This window comes from Hemiscyllium ocellatum, chromosome 46, assembly GCF_020745735.1.
Source record: "Hemiscyllium ocellatum isolate sHemOce1 chromosome 46, sHemOce1.pat.X.cur, whole genome shotgun sequence".
Taxonomy (NCBI): domain Eukaryota; kingdom Metazoa; phylum Chordata; class Chondrichthyes; order Orectolobiformes; family Hemiscylliidae; genus Hemiscyllium; species Hemiscyllium ocellatum.
Genome location: NC_083446.1, coordinates 2,168,222 through 2,191,790, shown reverse-complemented (window position 1 = coordinate 2,191,790; position 23,569 = coordinate 2,168,222). Strand labels below are relative to the sequence as shown.

Below are 23,569 nucleotides of genomic sequence, written 5' to 3'. Positions count from 1 at the left end.
TTGTCATCATTAACTCCCACAATGATCCCCCTCACCGTAATTAACATTAGTATCCCACTTAATTATCATTACATTAGATAAGATTCGTTACAGTATCGAAACAAGCCATTCGGCCCAACAAGAACATACCAACCCTCTGAAGAGTAGCCCACCCAGCCCCATTCCCCACATTTACTCCTGACTAATGCATCTAATTCCATGGGCAATTCAGCATGGCCAATTCATCGCACCCGCACATCTTTGGATTGTGGGAGGAAACCCACACAGACGCAGAGAAAATGTGCAAACTCCTGACAGATCGTCACCCAAGGCTGGGATCGAACCTGGGTCCGTGGCGCTGTGCTAGCCACTGAGCCACCCCTGAACGGCATGGATGTAAACCAGCTCCGCCCATCTGTGTGCCTGTGAGGGGGGACAGCACCAAGCACGTAAGAAAGGGGCGACAAGGATGGGATTCGAACACACGTGTGCAGAGCACAATGGATTAGCAATCCATCGCCTTAACCACTCGGCCACCTTGTCCAACCCAGGGTTCGCGTCATTGATATCCCTTCAATTATCACTCCCAGCGTTTACAACATGATCACATTAATCACCCCCTGAACTATCACACTCACTGTTATTAACATTATTATCATTAATACTCCCCTGAATTATCACTCTTACTGGTTATAACATTATTACCATATTTATACCCCGCTCAATTATCACCCTCACCGCTATTAACATTATCATCATTAATATAATCCCCTCAATTATCACCCTCACCGTTATTAACATGATTATCGTTAATATCCCGCTCAATCATCACCCTCACCGTTATTAACATCATTATCATTCATATAATCCCCTCAATTGTCACCCTCACCGTTATTAACATTATTATCATTAAAATTCCCCTCAATTATCGCCCTCACTGTTATTAACATTATTATCATTAAAATCCCCCTCAATTATTGCCCTCACCGTTCTTAACATTATTATCATTAATATACCTCTCAGTTATCACCCTAACCGTTATTAACATTATTATCATTAAAATCCCCCTCAATTAACACCCTCACTGTTATTAACATTATTATCATTAATGTAATCCCCTCAATTATCACCCTCACCGTTATTAACATGATTATCATTAATATCCTCCTCAATTATCACCCTCGCCGTTATTAACATGATTATCATTATTATCCCCCTCAATTATCACCCTCACCGTTATTAACATTATTATCGTTAATATCTCCCTCAATTATCACCCTCACCGTTATTAACATTATTATCGTTATTATTCCTCTCAATTATCACCCTCACCGTTATTAACATTATTATCATTATTATCCCCCTCAATTATCACCCTCACCGTTATTAACATGATTATCGTTAATATCCCGCTCAATCATCACCCTCACCTTTATTAACATTATTTTCATTATTATCCCCCTCAATTATCACCCTCACCGTTATTAACATGATTATCATTAATATCCCCCTTAATTATCACTCTCACTGTTACTAACATTATTATCATTAATATACCCCTCAATTATCACCCTCACCATTATTAAAATTATTATTATTAATATCCCCCTCAATTATCACCCTCACCGCTGATAACATTATTATCGTTAATATCCCCCTCAACTATCACCCTCACCGTTATTAACATTATTATCATTAATATCCCCCTTAATTATCACTCTCACTGTTATTAACATTATTATCATTAATATACACCTCAATTATCACCCTCACCATTATTAAAATTATTATTATTAATATCCCCCTCAATTATCACCCTCACCGTTATTAACATTATTATCGTTAATATTCCTCTCTATTATCACTCTCACTGTTATTAACATTATTATCATTAATATACCCCTCAATTATCACCCTCACCGTTATTAACATGATTATCATTAATATACCCCTCAATTATCACCCTCACCGTTGATAACATTATTATCGTTAATATCCCCCTCAACTATCACCCTCACCGTTATTAACATTATTATCATTAATATACCCCTCAATTATCACCCTCACCATTATTATCATTATTATTATTAATACCCCCCTCAATTATCACCCTCACCGTTATTAACATTATTATCGTTAATATTCCTCTCTATTATCACTCTCACTGTTATTAACATTATTATCATTAATATACCCCTCAATTATCACCCTCACCGTTATTAACATTATTATCGTTAATATTCCTCTCTATTATCACCCTCACCGTTATTAACATTATTATCATTAATATACCCCTCAATTATCACCCTCACCATTATTAACATTGTCATCATTAACTCCCTCAATGATCCCCCTCGCCGTAATTAACATTAGTATCCCACTTAATTATCATTACATTAGATAAGATTCGTTACAGTATCGAAACAAGCCATTCGGCCCAACAAGAACATACCAACCCTCTGAAGAGTAGCCCACCCAGCCCCATTCCCCACATTTACTCCTGACTAATGCATCTAATTCCATGGGCAATTCAGCATGGCCAATTCATCGCACCCGCACATCTTTGGATTGTGGGAGGAAACCCACACAGACGCAGAGAAAATGTGCAAACTCCTGACAGATCGTCACCCAAGGCTGGGATCGAACCTGGGTCCGTGGCGCTGTGCTAGCCACTGAGCCACCCCTGAAAGGCGTGGATGTAAACCAGCTCCGCCCATCTGTGTGCCTGTGAGGGGGGACAGCACCAAGCACGTAAGAAAGGGGCGACAAGGATGGGATTCGAACCCACGCGTGCAGAGCACCATGGATTAGCAATCCATCGCCTTAACCACTCGGCCACCTTGTCCAACCCAGGGGCTGCGTCATTGATATCCCTTCAATTATCACTCCCAGCGTTTACAACATGATCACATTAATCACCCCCTGAACTATCACACTCACTGTTATTAACATTATTATCGTTAATACTCCCCTGAATTATCACTCTTACTGGTTATAACATTATTACCATATTTATACCCCGCTCAATTATCACCCTCACCGTTATTAACATTATTATCATTAATATAATCCCCTCAATTATCACCCTGACCGTTATTATCATTATTATCATTCATATAATCCCCTCAATTATCACCCTCGCCGTTATTAACATGATTATCATTATTATCCCCCTCAATTATCACCCTCACCGTTATTAACAGGATTATCATTAATATCCCCCTCATTATCACCCTCACCGTTATTAACATTACTATCATTAATACCCTCCTCAATTATCACCCTCGCCGTTATTAACATGATTATCATTATTATCGCCCTCAATTATCACCCTCATCGTTATTAACATTATTGTTATTAATGTCCTCCTCAATTATCACCCTCACCGTTATTAACATGATTATCGTTAACATCCCGCTCAATCATCACCCTCACCGTTATTAACATTATTATCTTTCATATAATCCCCTCAATTGTCACCCTCACCGTTATTAACATTATTATCATTAAAATTCCCCTCAATTATCACCCTCACTGTTATTAACATTATTATCATTAAAATCCCCCTCAATTATCGCCCTCACCGGTCTTAACATTATTATCATTAATATACCTCTCAGTTATCACCCTCACTGTTATTAACATTATTATCATTAATGTAATCCCCTCAATTATCACCCTCTCCGTTATTTATTTTTTAATAGATATTTTTATTGGGAATTTAACATTTTGACAAATTTACAAAAATAAGCAGAATTTTCAAGCACAAACATTAATATAAAAATAGATCTTAAATATATAATCATCAAAATTCAACTAATCCACAATCATCCAGAGTGTATAGTTGAGTCGCTTACATCCTTCAAATAAGAGAAAATGTTCTCTAATACACTCATAACAGTATGATAAAAAGGAAGTTATTTCCAAACAATAAGAACAAAAAAAAATTAAACATGTTTGAATGGAGATCTTCCCCCTTGTTCTCAGGGGGCCTTACTACCTTTCCAACGTTCCACCATATCCTCTCCCAAACAGTGTCCCACCCTCAACCCGGGCGCTCCTTAATAGGATTTAGATATAATACCGAGCTAGAGTTAACAGTGAGCGCCGCACCCCCACCCCTCCCCACCCATACCTGAGTATATCTGCTAGCATCAATGCCACGTACAAACACACATAACTATAAAATTACAACTCCAACAGATTACAGTTAAGTATAATAACATAGCAAGGAAGACAACCCCACTCCCAGAGGCAAAAGTAAAGTAGAATAAAGTATCCATTTCTCCCCACGGAGTGTGGGAGAGGCAAGCCAACATAAATTGTCTCTTACGATTTATTTAACCGAGTCTAAAAGTTTCTTGGCCTCTTCTGGTGATCTAAAATTATACTCGGATCCTTCGTGGGTAAAGCATAACGTTGCTGGGTAGCGTAAGGTGTATTGAATATCTAAGTCCCTTAAACATTTCTTCACCTCATCAAACGCCTTCCTCCTTCGTGCCAAAGCCGGGGAGAAGTCCTGAAATAACATAATCTTGGATCCTTCATGAATCATAGCTTTAGGATCCTTTCCAAGCTTTCTGGAGGCATCCAGGAGTATCTGCCTCTCCCTATAACTCTGCAGCCGGAACAGGACCGGGCGTGGGCGCTGGTTTGGGCCAGATCCGCGTACTGCGACCCGGTAGGCCCACTCCACCCTTACCCGGTCAGTTTCAGCCCCCAGGTTTAAAAGCTGGGGCAGCCATCGCTCCAGAAATGACCCTCTCCGTTATTAACATTACTATCATTAATATCCTCCTCAATTATCACCCTCGCCGTTATTAACATGATTATCATTATTATCGCCCTCAATTATCACCCTCATCGTTATTAACATTATTGTTATTAATGTCCTCCTCAATTATCACCCTCACCGTTATTAACATGATTATCGTTAACATCCCGCTCAATCATCACCCTCACCGTTATTAACATTATTATCTTTCATATAATCCCCTCAATTGTCACCCTCACCGTTATTAACATTATTATCATTGAAATTCCCCTCAATTATCACCCTCACTGTTATTAACATTATTATCATTAAAATCCCCCTCAATTATCGCCCTCACCGGTCTTAACATTATTATCATTAATATACCTCTCAGTTATCACCCTCACCGTTATTAACATTATTATCATTAAAATCCCCCTCAATTAACACCCTCACTGTTATTAACATTATTATCATTAATGTAATCCCCTCAATTATCACCCTCTCCGTTATTAACATGATTATCATTATTATCCCCCTCAATTATCACCCTCACCGTTATTAACATTATTATCGTTAATATCTCCCTCAATTATCACCCTCACCGTTATTAACATTATTATCATTAAAATCCCCCTCAATTAACACCCTCACTGTTATTAACATTATTATCATTAATATAATCCCCTCAATTATCACCCTCACCGTTATTAACATTACTATCATTAATATCCTCCTCAATTACCACCCTCGCCGTTATTAACATGATTATCATTATTATCCCCCTCAATTATCACCCTCACCGTTATTAACATTATTATCGTTAAAATACCCCTCAATTATCACCCTCACCGTTATTAACATTATTATCGTTAATATCTCCCTCAATTATCACCCTCACCGTTATTAACATTATTATCATTAATAATTCCCTCAATTATCACCCTCACCGTTATTAACATTATTATCATTCATATAATCCCCTCAATTATCATCCTCACCGTTATTAATATGATTATCATTAATAACACCCTCAATTATCACCCTCACTGTTCATAACATTATTATCATTAATAACCCCCCAATTATCACCCTCACCATTATTAATATTATCATCATTAACTCCCTCAATGATCCCCACATTAGATAAGATTCCGTACAGTATCGAAACAAGCCATTCGGCCCAACAAGAACGCACCAACCCTCTGAAGAGTAACCCACCCAGCCCCATTCCCCACGTTTACTCCTGACTAATGCATCTAATTCTATGGGCAATTCAGCATGGCCAATTCATCTCACCTGCACACCTTTGGATTGTGGGAGGAAACCCACACAGACGCAGAGAAAATGTGCAAACTCCTGACAGATTGTCACCCAAGGCTGGGATCGAACCTGGGTCCGTGGCGCTGTGCTAGCCACTGAGCCACTCCTAAAATGTGTGGATGTGAACCAGCTCCATCAACATGTGTGTCTGTGAGGGGGAACAGCACCAAGCACGTAAGAAAGGGCCGACAAGGATGGGATTCGAACCCACGCGTGCAGAGCACAATGGATTAGCAATCCATCGCCTTAACCACTCGGCCACCTTGTCCAACCCAGCAGCAAAGCTGGCATTAATATCCCTTCAATTATCACTCCCAGCGTTTACAACATGATCACATTAATAACCCCCTGAACTATCACACTCACTCTTATTAACATTATTATCATTAATACCCCCCTGAATTATCACTCTTACTGGTTATGACATTATTACCAAATTTATACCCCGCTCAATTATCACCCTCACTGTTATTAACATTATTATCATTAATATAATCCCCTCAATTATCACCCTCACTGTTATTAACATTATCATTAATATCCCCCTCAATTATCACCCTCACTGTCATTAAATTATCATTAATATAATCCCCTCAATTATAACCCTCACCATTGTTAACATTATTATCATTCACATAATCCCCTCAATTGTCACCCTCACCATTATTAACATTATTATCATTAAAATCCCCCTCAATTATCGCCCTCACCGTTCTTAACATTATTATCATTAATATACCTCTCAGTTATCACCCTCACCATTATTAACATTATTATCATTAAAATCCCCCTCAATTAACACCCTCACTGTTATTAACATTATTATCATTAATGTAATCCCCTCAATTATCACCCTCACCATTATTAACATGATTATCATTAATATCCTCCTCAATTATCACCCTCGCCGTTATTAACATGATTATCATTATTATCCCCCTCAATTATCACCCTCACCGTTATTAACATTATTATCGTTAATATCTCCCTCAATTATCACCCTCACCGTTATTAACATTATTATCGTTATTATTCCTCTCAATTATCACCCTCACCGTTATTAACATGATTATCATTATTATCCCCCTCAATTATCACCCTCATTGTAATTAACATTGTTGTTATTAATGTCCTCCTCAATTATCACCCTCACCGTTATTGACATTATTATCATTATTATCCCCCTCAATTATCACCCTCATCGTTATTAACATTATTGTTATTAATGTCCTCCTCAATTATCACCCTCACCATTATTAACATGATTATCGTTAATATCCCGCTCAATCATCACCCTCACCGTTATTAACATTATTTTCATTATTATCCCCCTCAATTATCACCCTCACCGTTATTAACATGATTATCATTAATATCCCCCTCAATTATCACCCTCACCGTTGATAACATTATTATCGTTAATATCCCCCTCAACTATCACCCTCACTGTTATTAACATTATTATCATTAATATCCCCCTTAATTATCACTCTCACTGTTATTAACATTATTATCATTAATATACCCCTCAATTATCACCCTCACCATTATTAACATTATTATTATTAATATCCCCCTCAATTATCACCCTCACCGTTATTAACATTATTATCGTTAATATTCCTCTCTATTATCACTCTCACTGTTATTAACATTATTATCATTAATATACCCCTCAATTATCACCCTCACCGTTATTAACATGATTATCATTAATATACCCCTCAATTATCACCCTCACCGTTATTAACATGATTATCATTAATATACCCCTCAATTATCACCCTCACCGTTGATAACATTATTATCGTTAATATCCCCCTCAACTATCACCCTCACCGTTATTAACATTATTATCATTAATATCCCCCTTAATTATCACTCTCACTGTTATTAACATTATTATCATTAATATACCCCTCAATTATCACCCTCACCATTATTAACATTATTATTATTAATATCCTCCTCAATTATCACCCTCACCGTTATTAACATTATTATCGTTAATATTCCTCTCTATTATCACTCTCACTGTTATTAACATTATTATCATTAATATACCCCTCAATTATCACCCTCACCGTTATTAACATTATTATCGTTAATATCTCCCTCAATTATCACCCTCACCGTTATTAACGTTATTATCATTAATAATTCCCTCAATTATCACCCTCACCGTTATTAACATTATTATCATTCATATAATCCCCTCAATTATCATCCCCACCGTTATTAATATGATGATCATTAATAACACCCTCAATTATCACCCTCACTGTTCATAACATTATTATCATTAATAACCCCCCAATTATCACCCTCACCATTATTAATATTATCATCATTAACTCCCTCAATGATCATTGCATTAGATAAGATTCCGTACAGTATCGAAACAAGCCATTCGGCCCAACAAGAACGCACCAACCCTCTGAAGAGTAACCCACCCAGCCCCATTCCCCACATTTACTCCTGACTAATGCATCTAATTCTATGGGCAATTCAGCATGGCCAATTCATCTGACCTGCACACCTTTGGATTGTGGGAGGAAACCCACACAGACGCAGAGAAAATGTGCAAACTCCAGACAGATTGTCACCCAAGGCTGGGATCGAACCTGCGTCCGTGGCGCTGTGCTAGCCACTGAGCCACTCCTAAAAGGCGAGGATGTAAACCAGCTCCATCATCATGCGCGTCAGTGAGGGGGAACAGCACCAAGCACGTAAGAAAGGGCCGACAAGGATGGGATTCGAACCCACGCGTGCAGAGCACAATGGATTAGCAATCCATCGCCTTAACCACTCGGCCACCTTGTCCAACCCAGCAGCCAAGCCATTAATATCCCTTCAATTATCACTCCCAGCGTTTACAACATGATCACATTAATAACCCCCTGAACTATCACACTCACTGTTATTAACATTATTATCATTAATACACCCCTGAATTATCACTCTTACTGGTCATAACATTATTACCATATTTATACCCCGCTCAATTATCACCCTCACCGTTATTAACATTATTATCATTAATATCCCCCTCAATTATCACCCTCAGTGTTATTAACATTATTATCATTAATATAATCCCCTCAATTATCACCCTCACCGTTATTATCATTATTATCATTCATATAATGTCCTCAATTATCACCCTCACCGTATTAACATTATTATCGTTAATATCTCCCTCAATTATCACCCTCACCGTTATTAACATTATTATCATTCATACAATCCGCTCAATTATCACCCTCACCGTTATTAAATGGATTATCATTAATATCCCCCTCAATTATCACCCTCACCTTTATTAACAGGATTATCATTAATATCCCCCTCAATTATCACACTCACTGTTGATAACATTATTATCATTAACACTCCCCTCAATTATCACCCTCACCGTTATCAACATTATCATCATTAATATCCCTCTCAATTATCACCCTCACCGTTATTAACATTATCGTTATTAATATCACCCTCAATTATCACCCACACCGTTATTAACATTACTATCATTAATATCCCCCTCAATTATCACCCTCAGTGTTATTAACATTACTATCATTAATATCCTCCTCAATTATCACCCTCGCCATTATTAACATGATTATCATTAATATCCCCCTCAATTATCACCCTCACCGTTATTAACATTACTATCATTAATATCCCCCTCAATTATCACCCTCACCGTTATTATCATGATTATCATTAATATCCCCCTCAATTATCACCCTGTCCGTTATTAACAGGATTATCGTTAATATTCCCCTCAATTATCACCCTCACCGTTATTAACATTACTATCATTAATATCCTCCTCAATTATCACCCTCGCCATTATTAACATGATTATCATTATTATCCCCCTCAATTATCACCCTCATCGTTATTAACATTATTGTTATTAATGTCCGCCTCAATTATCACCTTCACCGTTATTAACATGATTATCGTTAATATCCCGCTCAATCATCACCCTCACCGTTATTAACATTATTTTCATTATTATCCCCCTCAATTATCACCCTCACCGTTATTAACATTATTATCATTAATATCCCCCTCAATTATCACCCTCACCGTTGATAACATTATTATCGTTAATATCCCCCTCAATTATCACCCTCACCGTTATTAACATTATTATCATTAATATCCCCCTCAATTATCACCCTCACCATTATTAACATTACTATCATTAATATCTCCCTCAATTATCACCCTGTCCGTTATTAACAGGATTATCGTTAATATTCCCCTCAATTATCACCCTCACCATTATTAACATGATTATCATTATTATCCCCCTCAATTATCACCCTCATCGTTATTAACATTATTGTTATTAATGTCCGCCACAATTATCACCTTCACCGTTATTAACATGATTATCGTTAATATCCCGCTCAATCATCACCCTCACCGTTATTAACATTATTTTCATTATTATCCCCCTCAATTATCACCCTCACCGTTATTAACATTATTATCGTTAATATCTCCCTCAATTATCACCCTCACCGTTATTAACATTATTATCATTAATATCCCCCTCAATTATCACCCTCACCGTTATTAACATTATTATCATTAATATCCCCCTTAATTATCACTCTCACTGTTATTAACATTATTATCATTAATATACCCCTCAATTATCACCCTCACCATTATTAACATTATTATCATTAATATCCCCCTCAATTATCACCCTCGCCGTTATAAATATTATTATCATTAATACCCCCCTGAATTATCACTCTTACTGTTCATAACATTATTATCATTGATAACGCCCCAATTGTCACCCTCACCATTATTTACATTATCATCATTTACTCCCACAATGATCCCCCTTACCGTTATTAACATTAATATCCCCCTTAATTATCATTACATTAGATAAGATTCCGTACAGTATCGAAACAAGCCATTCGGCCCAACAAGTCCACACCATCCCTCTGAAGAGTAACCCACCCAGCCCCATTCCCCACATTTACTCCTGACTAATGCATCTAATTCTATGGGCAATTCAGCATGGCCAATTCATCTCACCTGCACACCTTTGGATTGTGGGAGGAAACCCACACAGACGCAGAGAAAATGTGCAAACTCCTGACAGATTATCACCCAAGGCTGGGATCGAACCTGGGTCCGTGGCGCTGTGCTAGCCACTGAGCCACTCCTAAAAGGCATGGATGTAAACCAGCTCCATCAACACGTGTGTCTGTGAGGGGGAACAGCACCAAGCACGTAAGAAAGGGCCGACAAGGATGGGATTCGAACCCACGCGTGCAGAGCACAATGGATTCCTACCCCCCTCAATTATCACCCTCACCGTTATTAACATTATTATCATTAATATCAGGAAGGTAAAATGGAGGGGTTACGTGATAAAGGCAGGAATGTGGGGGCTGAGAATGGTCAGATGGGCTGTGATCTCATTGAGTGGCAGTGCAGACATGAAGGCTTAATGGCCTCCTCTTCGCACTCCACCTTATGGAACATTGCGAGGGTTGGACCAGGGGCCTGGGTGGGTGCACAGAGGGAAGGAGGTGGGCAGACAATAGTCTCGGCTTGGCTCTGTGAAGGACAGAGCGTTCTGAATGAAACTGCACCAAAATAAATCAGGGATTACCCCGCCTCCGACCCTGGTCCCAGAGCAGTTTTGGGACAATTCAGTTCCAGAACCTCCAGCGAATGGGGAAACACTTCCCACAAACACCAGGAGGTGGCAGTGTGCAGATGGAGTCAGGATCACAGCTGAGAGTGTCCCACAGGGACCAAGACAAACACCCAGTTACAATGATAACACAAGGCACTCACCCCACTCCCCCAGGCAGAAACAGATATTGCTGAAAAAACTCAGGGGGCATCTGGCAGCAACCATGCAGAGAAATTCAAGTTTCGGGTCCAGTGACCCTCAGTTCACCCAAACCAGAACGTGAGCTCTGATGTCTCTCAGCAACTGGGCTTTTCCAGCAATCTGCATGTCTCACCCCCACCGACAGACTCTCCAACTCAACTCGCCACACTCTCACAAGGCCAGAGGGTTGCTCTCGGATTGGAGAGGGACACAACTCTTGGTGGTTTAATCTGAGCGTCAGCATGCCTCAGACAAGGGGAGATAGAGAGAAGGAGAGTCCTTCAACGTGACATCAGCTAGTGTGGGGATCGAACCTCAGCACTGACCCTCCCACAGTGCCCATTCCCTCAGCGCTGACCCTCCGAGAGTGCCCGTTCCCTCAGCACTGACCCTCCGAGAGTGCCCATTCCCTCAGCACTGACCCTCCGAGAGTGCCCGTTCCCTCAGCACTGACCCTCCCACAGTGCCCATTCCCTCAGCGCTGACCCTCCGACAGTGCCCATTCCCTCAGCGCTGACCCTCCAACAGTGCCTGCTCTGTCAGCACTGACCCTGCAACAGTGCGGCACTCCCTCAGCACTGACCCTCCCGACAGTGCCCGCTCCCTCAGCACTGACCCTCCGACAGTGCCTGCTCTGTCAGCACTGACCCTGCAACAGCACGCACACCCTCAGCACTGACCCTCTGACATTGCCCACTCCCTCAGCACTGACGCTCCGACAGTGCCCATTCCCTCAGCACTGACCCTCCGACAGTGCCTGCTCTGTCAGCACTGACCCTGCAACAGCACGCACACCCTCAGCACTGACCCTCCGACAGTGCCCACTCCCTCAGCACTGACGCTCCGACAGTGCCCATTCCCTCAGCACTGACCCTCTGCCAGTGCCCACTCCCTCAGCACTGACCCTCTGACAGTGCGGCACTCCCTCAGCACTGACCCTCCGACAGTGCCCATTCCCTCAGCACTGACCCTCCGACAGTGCGGCACTCCCTCAGCACTGACCCTCCGACAGTGCCTGCTGACACCCTCCGACATAGAACATAGAAGATAGAAAAATACAGCGCAGTACAGGCCCTTCGGCCCTCGATGTTGCGCCGATCGAAGCCTACCTAACCTACACTAGCCCACTATCCTCCATATGCCTATCCAACGCCCATAAAGAGGGAGATTCCACCACTGCTACTGGCAGGGCATTCCATGATCTCACGACTTGCTGAGTAAAGAATCTACCCCTAACATCTGTCCTATACCTACCACCCCTTAATTTAAAGCTCTGCCCCCTCGTAATAGCTGACTCCATACATGGAAAAAGGTTCTCATGGTCAACCCTATCTAAACCCCTAATCATCTTGTACACCTCTATCAAGTCACCCCTAAACCTTCTTTTCTCCAATGAGAACAGCCCCAAGTGCCTCAGCCTTTCCTCATACGATCTTCCTACCATGCCAGGCAACATCCTGGTAAACCTCCTCTGCACTTGTTCCAGTGCCTCCACATCCTTCCTATAGTATGGCAACCAAAACTGCACACAATACTCCAGATGCGGCCGCACCAGAGTCTTATACAACTGCAACATGACCTCAGGACTCCGGAACTCAATTCCTCTACCAATAAAAGTCAGTACACCATATGCCTTCTTCACAGCATTATTTACCTGGGTGGCAACTTTCAGAGATCTGTGTACATGGACACCAAGATCCCTCTGCTCATCCACACTACCAAGTATCCGACCATGAGCCCAGTACTCCATCTTCTTGTTATTCTTACCAAAGTGAATCACTTCACACTTAGCTACGTTGAACTCCATTTGCCACCTTTCTGCCCAGCTGTGCAGCTTATCTATATCCCGCTGTAACCTGCCACATCCTTCCTCACTGTCAACAACTCCACTGACATTTATATCATCCGCAAACTTGCTCACCCAACCTTCTAGCCCCTCCTCCAGGTCATTTATGAAAATGACAAACAGCAATGGTCCCAAAACAGATCCTTGCGGAACACCGCTGGTAACTGCACTCCAAGATGAACCTTTACCATCAACTACTACCCTCTGTCTTCTTCCAGCCAGCCAATTCCTAATCCAAACCTCCAACTCACCCTCAATGCCATACCTCCGTATTTTTTGCAGTAGCCTACCGTGGGGAACCTTATCAAGCGCCTTACTAAAATCCATATACACCACATCTACCGCTTTACCCTCATCCACCTCCTTGGTCACCTTCTCAAAGAATTCAATAAGGTTTGTGAGGCACGACCTGCCCTTCACAAAACCATGCTGACTATCCTTGATCACATTATTCCTATCCAGATGTTCATAAATCCTATCCCTTACAATTCTCTCTAAGACTTTGCCCATAACAGAAGGGAGACTCACCGGCCTATAGTTACTAGTGCTGTCCCTACTCCCCTTCTTGAACAAGGGAATCACATTTGCTAAACAGTGCCCACTCCCTCAGCACTGACCCTCCGACAGTGCCCACTACCTCAGCACTGACCCTCCCGCAGTGCCCACTCCCTCAGCACTGACCCTCCCGCAGTGTCCACTCCCTCAGCACTGACCGTCCGACAGTGCCCACTCCCTCAGCACTGACCGTCCCACAGTGCCCACTCCCTCAGCACTGACCCTCCCGCAGTGCCCACTCCCTCAGCACTGACCGTCCGACAGTGCCCACTCCCTCAGCACTGACCCTCCAACAGCACCCATTCCCTCAGCACTGACTCTCCAACACTGCCCCCTCCCTCAGCACTGACCATCCGACAGTGCCCACTCCCTCAGCACTGACCGTCCGACAGTGCCCACTCCCTCAGCACTGACCCTCCAACAGCCCCCACTCCCTCAGCATTGACCCTCTGACAGTGCCCACTCCCTCAGCACTGACCCACCCAGTGCCCACTCCCTCAGCACTGACCCAACCGGTGTCTGCTCCCTGAACACTGACCCACCCAGTGCCAGCTCCCTCAGCACTGACCCACCCAGTGTCCGCTCCCTGAACACTGACCCACCCAGTGCCCGCTCCCTCAGCACTGACCCACCCAGTGCCCACTCCCTCAGCACTGACCCTCCAACAGCACCCATTCCCTCAGCACTGACTCTCCAACACTGCCCCCTCCCTCAGCACTGACCATCCGACAGTGCCCACTCCCTCAGCACTGACCGTCCGACAGTGCCCACTCCCTCAGCACTGACCCTCCAACAGCCCCCACTCCCTCAGCATTGACCCTCTGACAGTGCCCACTCCCTCAGCACTGACCCACCCAGTGCCCACTCCCTCAGCACTGACCCAACCGGTGTCTGCTCCCTGAACACTGACCCACCCAGTGCCAGCTCCCTCAGCACTGACCCACCCAGTGTCCGCTCCCTGAACACTGACCCACCCAGTGCCCGCTCCCTCAGCACTGACCCACCCAGTGCCCGCTCCCTCAGCACTGACCCACCCAATGCCCGCTCCCTGAGCACTGACCCACCCAGTGCCCACTCCCTGAGCACTGACCCACCCAGTGCCCACTCCCTCAGCACTGACCCACCCAGTGCCCGCTCCCTGAGCACTGACCCACCCAGTGCCCACTCCCTGAGCACTGACCCACCCAGTGCCCACTCCCTGGGCACTGACCCACCCAGTGCCCACTCCCTGGGCAGTGTGAGTGTGAGCAGTGTGAGTGTGAGCAGTGCGAGTGTGAGCAGTGTGAGTGTGAGCCTGGATTTAAGGCTCTGCTGTGAGAGGTAGTTTGAGGATCCAAGCTCTTACCCGCTGTGTGTTATGTGGGAGTTCGGGGAAGGTTACATCAGGACATTGTCTGATTTTGTTCATACATTCCATCGGGGAAAACAAACCCGACCTGAAATTCTGCTGCTGTTGTTAGTGACTTCATTTCTATGACATCCTCAGCATGTGGGGGAATCCCCTGCTCTCATCACCATCAGAGGCACCAGGCAGTGTACGCCCACTGACTTAACATCAAAAACTTCCCTACACCCTCTCTCTCTCCCTCTCCCTCTCTCTCCCTCCCTCTCACTCTCTCTCCCTCCCTCTCTCTCTCCCTCTCCCTCTCTCTCCCTCCTTCTCTCTCCCTCTCCCTCCCTCTCTCTCTTTCCCTCCCTCCCTCTCTCTCTCCATCTCTCCCTCTCTCTCCCTCCCTTCCTCCCTCACTCTCTCCTCTCTCTCCATTTCTCCCTCTCTCTCTCTCATTCTCTTCCTGCCCCTCTCTCTCCCTCTCTCTGTCTCTGTCTCTCTCTCTCCCTCTCTCTCTCTGCAGCCCCCCACTCCCTCCCTCTCTCTATCTCTTCCTCCTGTTCTCTCCCTCCCTCCCCCTCTCTCTCTCCCTCCCTCTCTCTCTGTCTCTCCCTCCCTTTCTCTCTCTCTCTCCCTCTCCCTCTCTCCTGGCTCCTGTGATCCCAGCCTGTCCCTAATGGCCCTGAGGAGATGGAATTGACAGATTCTGTCCTTGGGTAAAAAATGAGGTCTGCAGATGCTGGAGATCACAGCTGAAAATGTGTTGCTGGTTAAAGCACAGCAGGTCAGGCAGCATCCAAGGAACAGGGAATTCGACGTTTCGAGCATAAGCCCTTCATCAGGAATGAGAGAGAGTAGCCAAGCAGGCTAAGATAAAAGGTAGGGAGGAGGGACTTGGGGGAGGGGCGATGGAGGTGGGATAGGTGGAAGGAGGTCAAGGTGAGGGTGATAGGCCGGAGTGGGGTGGGGGCGGAGAGGTTAGGAAGAAGATTGCAGGTTGGGAGGGCGGTGCTGAGTTGAGGGAACCGACTGAGACAAGGTGGGGGGAGGGGAAATGAGGAAACTGGAGAAATCTGAGTTCATCCCTTGTGGTTGGAGGGTTCCCAGGCGGAAGATGAGGCGCTCTTCCTCCAGCCGTCGTGTTGTTGTGTTCTGCCGGTGGAGGAGTCCAAGGACCTGCATGTCCTCGGTGGTGTGGGAGGGAGAGTTAAAGTGTTGAGCCACGGGGTGGTTGGGTTTGTTGGTCCAGGCATCCCAGAGGTGTTCTCTGAAACGTTCCGCAAGTAAGCGGCCTGTGTCCCCAATATAGAGGAGGCCACATCGGGTGCAGCGGATGCAATAGATGATGTGTGTGGAGGTGCAGGTGAATTTGTGGCGGATATGGAAGGATCCCTTGGGGCCTTGGAGGGAAGTGAGGGGGGAGGTGTGGGCGCAAGTTTTACATTTCCTGCGGTTGCAGGGGAAGGTGCCAGGGGTGGAGGTTGGGTTGGTGGGGGGTGTGGATCTGACGAGGGAGTCGCGGAGGGAGTGGTCTTTGCGGAATGCTGATAGGGGAGGGGAGGGAAATATATCCCTGGTGGTGGGGTCCGTTTGGAGGTGGCGGAAATGACGGCGGATGATACGCTGTATACGGAGGTTGGTGGGGTGGTAGGTGAGAACCAGTGGGGTTCTGTCTTGGTGGCGGTTGGAGGAGCGGGGCTCAAGGGCGGAGGAGCGGGAAGTGGAGGAGATGTGGTGGAGGGCATCGTCGATCACGTCTGGGGGGAATCTGCGGTCCTTGAAGAAGGAGGCCATCTGGGCTGTGCGGTGTTGGAACTGGTCCTCCTGGGAGCAGAATCCAAGGATTCTGTCCTTGGGTAAAGCTGTGACCAGAGCAGCAGCACAAAGCAGGAGAGAGCTCTAGCTCTGCTTCGGTCAGCTCCTGCCCATTAACAGGATGGTGGCTCACCTTCACCATTCTTTGGTCATACACAACCAAAAGATTGCTAGTTGGAGTCTGAGCATTGGCATTTTCCAACCTGCACTTCCCAGGGACAGAGGCAAAAATCCGACATTTCAATGGGAGCGATTTGACTATCAGCACAACCACACCTCCGCACAGAACATGTTAAAAAACGTTCTAACATGTACTAACGAGGGGAGGGACTGGTGTCGTTCGAATGTCAATGGTGTGTAAACCCAGGACCACTGCTCTGACACTCCGACCGTGCCCACTCCCTCAGCACTGACCTGGCGATAGTGCCCATTCCCTCAGCACTGACCCTCCCACAGTGCCCATTCCCTCCTAACCTGCACACTGTGGGACAATGTAGCACAGCCAATCCACACTAACCTACACACTGTGGGACAATGTAGCACGGCCAATCCACCCTAACCTACACACTGTGGGACAATGTAGAACGGCCAATCCACCCTAACCTACTCACTATGGGACAATGTAGCACGGCCAATCCCCCTACCCTACACACTGTGGGACAGTGTAGCACAGCCAATCCACCCTAACCTACTCACTATGGGACAATGTAGCACAGCCAATCCACACTAACCTACTCACTATGGGACAATGTAGCACGGCCAATCCCCCTACCCTACACACTGTGGGACAGTGTAGCACAGCCAATCCACCCTAACCTACACACTGTGGGACAATGTAGCACGGCCAATCCACCCTAACCTACACACTGTGGGACAATGTCACACGGCCAATCCACCCTAACCTACACACTGTGGGACAATGTAGCACGGCCAATCCACACTAACCTACACACTGTGGGACAATGTAGCACGGCCAATCCACCCTAACCTACACACTGTGGGACAATGTAGCACGGCCAATCCACCCTAACCTACACACTGTGGGACAATGTAGCATGGCCAATCCACCCTAACCTACACACTGTGGGACAATGTCACACGGCCAATCCACCCTAACCTACACACTGTGGGACAATGTAGCACGGCCAATCCACACTAACCTACACACTGTGGGACAATGTAGCACGGCCAATCCACCCTAACCTACACACTGTGGGACAATGTAGCACGGCCAATCCACACTAACCTACACACTGTGGGACAATGTAGCACGGCCAATCCACACTAACCTACACACTGTGGGACAATGTAGCACAGCCAATCCACCCTAACCTACTCACTGTGGGACAATGTAGCACGGCCAATCCACACTAACCTACACACTGTGGGACAATGTAGCACGGCCAATCCACCCTAACCTACACACTATGGGACAATGTCACACGACCAATCCACACTAACCTACACACTGTGGGACAATGTAGCACGGCCAATCCACACTAACCTACACACTGTGGGACAGTGTGGCACGGCCAATCCACACTAACCTACACACTGTGGGACAATGTCACACGGCCAATTCACACTAACCTACACACTGTGGGACAATGTAGCACAGCCAATCCACCCTAACCTACACACTGTGGGACAATGTAGCACGGCCAATCCACACTAACCTACTCACTGTGGGACAATGTAGCACGGCCAATCCACACTAACCTACACACTGTGGGACAATGTAGCACGGCCAATCCACCCTAACCTACACACTGTGGGACAATGTCACACGACCAATCCACACTAACCTACACACTGTGGGACAATGTAGCACGGCCAATCCACCCTAACCTACACACTGTGGGACAATGTCACACGACCAATCCACACTAACCTACACACTGTGGGACAATGTAGCACGGCCAATCCACCCTAACCTACACACTATGGGACAATGTCACACGACCAATCCACACTAACCTACACACTGTGGGACAATGTAGCACGGCCAATCCACCCTAACCTACACACTATGGGACAATGTCACACGACCAATCCACCCTAACCTACACACTGTGGGACAATGTCACACGACCAATCCACACTAACCTACACACTATGGGACAATGTAGCACGGCCAATCCACACTAACCTACACATGTGGGACAATGTCACACGGCCAATCCACCCTAACCTACACACTGTGGGACAATGTAGCACGGCCAATCCACCCTAACCTACACACTGTGGGACAATGTCACACGACCAATCCACACTAACCTACACACTGTGGGACAATGTCACACCGCCAATCCACCCTAACCTACTCACTGTGGGACAATGTCACACGGCCAATCCTCCCTAACCTACTCACTATGGGACAATGTAGCACGGCCAATCCACCCTAACCTACTCACTGTGGGACAGTGTAGCACGGCCAATCCACCCTAACCTACTCACTGTGGGACAGTGTAGCACGGCCAATCCTCCCTAACCTACTCACTATGGGACAATGTAGCACGGCCAATCCACCCTAACCTACTCACTATGGGACAATGTAGCACGGCCAATCCACACTAACCTACTCACTGTGGGACAGTGTAGCACGGCCAATCCTCCCTAACCTACTCACTATGGGACAATGTCACACGGCCAATCCTCCCTAACCTACTCACTATGGGACAATGTAGCACGGCCAATCCACCCTAACCTACTCACTGTGGGACAGTGTAGCACGGCCAATCCACCCTAACCTACACACTGTGGGACAATGTAGCACGGCCAATCCTCCCTAACCTACTCACAATGGGACAATGTAGCACGGCCAATCCACCCTAACCTACTCACTATGGAACAATGTAGCACGGCCAATCCTCCCTAACCTACTCACTATGGAACAATGTAGCACAGCCAATCCACCCTAACCTACTCACTGTGGGACAGTGTAGCACGGCCAATCCTCCCTAACCTACTCACTATGGGACAATGTAGCACAGCCAATCCACCCTAACCTACACACTGTGGGACAGTGTAGCACAGCCAATCCACCCTAACCTACTCACTGTGGGACATTGTAGCACAGCCAATCCACACTAACCTACACACTGTGGGACAGTGTAGCACGGCCAATCCACCCTAACCTACACACTGTGGGACAGTGTAGCACAGCCAATCCACACTAACCTACACACTGTGGGACAGTGTAGCACGGCCAATCCACACTAACCTACACACTGTGGGACAGTGTAGCACGGCCAATCCTCCCTAACCTACACACCTTTGGACTGTGGATGAAAAGCAGAGCAAGCCCACACAGAGAGTATGTCACATCCACACAGACAGGTTGGGGAGGGTGGAATCGAATCCGGATCCCTGGTGCTGTGAGACAGTCCTAACTAACCACTGAGCCACCGTGTCCCGCCTTCTGATCGTCACCATTGTCAAATGTTGTAAGAAGTCCCCATCGTGTCACCGATGTGCTTTCAGCAGAGAAATCTCCCATCCCTACCTCGTCTGGCTGACATTTCACTCCAGGTCCAAGGCAATCTCAACTGCCCTCTGGGCAATTAGGGATGGGCACTAATAGCTGGCCTAGTTCGCAACACCCACATTTGTGAATAAATGTCAAAAACAAACAATTGGGGATTATCAGACAAACCTGCAACATGTCTCACCCTTGTTTGTTCACAGAAATAATCACACAGAGACACCTATCCTCTGTCAGGTCAAAGGAGCAGCTTCAATCATTTCATTTTTCTGAGCTAAGAGAATAATTCCTTTGCCAATTGTCTATGGCAACCCCTCAACCTATTGGAGCTGATTGGAGCCAAGGGGCAGAGAGAGATTCCCACCCTTTCAGTGAGTGAAAAGCCTGCAGAGTGCCAAAGGTTTGAATTAAACAGGTTCATCCCGGGAGAAGATCATGGAATGGTTTCAGCGCCTTGTACCCATGCTGATGGGCTCGAGACTGTCTCCACTCTCCCCACCCGCACCTAGCTCTGCAAATTTCCTTCCCAGCTGCATTGGGAATGCATGTCTATATTTGAGGATGCGGGACATGGAATGTTCCAGTCACTCTGGATTGAAAGAGTTTTCAAGGAACGTGTTGTTCCTGTGTTGTGTTTTCGGCTGCAGTTCCTGAAAAGTCAGAAGTTTAAAGTGTGTTCAAATTCATTAACTGATCGGTTTGTGGAAAGCAGTCAAATGAAGCTTTTAAGGGATAAACGATGGGTTGTATGGGCTATAATTGCTGGGCAAGATGGATTTGATAGAGATGGAATCTCGTGACAGTCTCTGATACAAAGTCAGGCGAAAGTGAGTACTTCAGAGTCAAGATTAGAGTGATGCTGGAAAAGCACAGCAGGAAATGAAGGGCTTTTGTCCGAAACGTCAATTCTCCTGCTGCTCGGATGCTGTCTGACCTGCTGTGTTTTTCCAGCACCAGTCTGATGTTTCAGTCCACACTCATAGCGTGGTGACAGTGAGGGAAAATAAAGCTGCACCGATCTCTCTCAATAAAACATCCTCTGGGAGAGGGGGCTGATGTTGACCTTGGGAACACATTCAGAGAATCTTGTAAAGGCCCTGCTTGTACTTCCCCTCCCGTGATGTGAGGTCTCTGATTTCCTTTGGTCAACTCTCTCAAGCAGCTTGTCTAAAGCCGTGCTCTTGGCCTCCACCTGGAATCTCGGTAATCAGGAGGGAGATGTGGAAGGAACCTCCAGGGGAAGTGGTGGAGGCTGGTACAATGACAGCATTTAAAAGGCATCTATATGGGTATATGAAGAGGGAGGGTTTCAAGGGATATGGGCCAGGTGCTGGGAAATGGGACTAGAGTAGGTTGGGATTTCTGTGTGTATATATGTGTGTGTATGTGTGTGTGTGTGTATGTGTATGTGTCTGTGTGTGTGTCTGTGTGTGTACGTGTGTGTATGTGTCTGTGTGTGCGTCTGTGTGTGTCTGTGTTCATCTGTGTGTGTGTGTGTCTGTGTATATGTGTATGTGTGTGTGTCTGTGAGTGTCTAGGTGTGTGTCTGTGTGTCTGGGTGTGTGTATATGTGTGTGTGTGTGTATGTCTGTGTGTGTCTGTGTGTGTGTGTGTGTCTGTCTGTCTGCCTGTCTGTGTGTGTGTATATGTGTGTGTGTGTGTGTGTGTGTGTGTGTGTGTGTGTGTGTCTGTGTGAGTGAGAGAGGAGGTCACTACAGAGTCACTCGGATTATCCTGGGGCTGAAGGGATTGGATCTCGAGGGTAGTGTAGGATGGTGCTCCCTCGAGAATTGGAGTCGAAGGAGTGATTTAACCCAGGGGTTTCCAACGGTGGGAGGATTGTGTTGCGAGAGAGAAACTATTCCCTCTGGATTGGGGTGGGGGGTGAGTCAGGGACACGAGGCAGATTCAGGCTGATCCACTCGGGCTGATGTTGGGGATGGAGTTACGATCCCTCACTCAGTGGGAGTGGGAGTTACAATGGTCTGCCCCTGCCCAGGGGAAGGGGTGGTGAGGTTGAGGGTCACATTGGGATTGGGCATGGGCGGATCTCAGGGTGATGGGACCCCCGTGGGGCGATGGGACTTCAGGTCCAGAGAGTGTGTGGTCTAATGGAAGGGCTGAACAGTCAGTGAATGATGGGCACTGGCAGTCAGTATTCAGAGGAAGGGTACAGGAGGTGTTGGTAGAGGGTGGGGGAGTTTCGGTGGGAAAAACATCTCAGTTTCAGTCCGTTTGGGTGTGGAAGCAGCCGGCAGTGATCCGGCCGGGAGCAGAGGATATGAAAGGAGTGTGTGGGTTTCCACAAACAACAAGAGCAGGCCTGTCATTAACACTGTGCTGCTGCTGCTTCGGAGGGAAGCCAGGGCCACATCACAGCAACTCTCACCCGGGAAACCAACCAGGCAGAGTCACAGCGAGGGGAGGGAGGGGGCCGTGACAGAGCCATGGAGACCACCCGCTCTCTCAGAAAGGGCACAGTTACGCAGCGTCTGAACACAGGGAGAGAGAGACAGGGAGGGATCAGGGAGAGAATGCCCCACCGCACCAACAAGGCATGGCCCCCCCCCTCACCCCCAGTGGTGGGAAGTGGGGGG

General features: G+C 45.9%; 4 non-coding genes across 4 annotated transcripts; all 4 read right to left on the bottom strand.

Annotated features, from left to right (window-relative positions):
- Positions 1–440: 440 nt before the first annotated feature.
- Positions 441–522, bottom strand: trnas-gcu (transfer RNA serine (anticodon GCU)). The gene has a single exon. It is a non-coding gene; the product is annotated as a tRNA-Ser (tRNA).
- Positions 523–2,742: 2,220 nt separating this feature from the next.
- trnas-gcu (transfer RNA serine (anticodon GCU)) lies at positions 2,743–2,824 on the bottom strand. Its single transcript has one exon. It is a non-coding gene; the product is annotated as a tRNA-Ser (tRNA).
- A 3,417-nt stretch (positions 2,825–6,241) lies between these two features.
- trnas-gcu (transfer RNA serine (anticodon GCU)) lies at positions 6,242–6,323 on the bottom strand. The gene has a single exon. It is a non-coding gene; the product is annotated as a tRNA-Ser (tRNA).
- Positions 6,324–8,796: 2,473 nt separating this feature from the next.
- trnas-gcu (transfer RNA serine (anticodon GCU)) lies at positions 8,797–8,878 on the bottom strand. Its single transcript has one exon. It is a non-coding gene; the product is annotated as a tRNA-Ser (tRNA).
- Between the last annotated feature and the right edge of the window lie 14,691 nt (positions 8,879–23,569).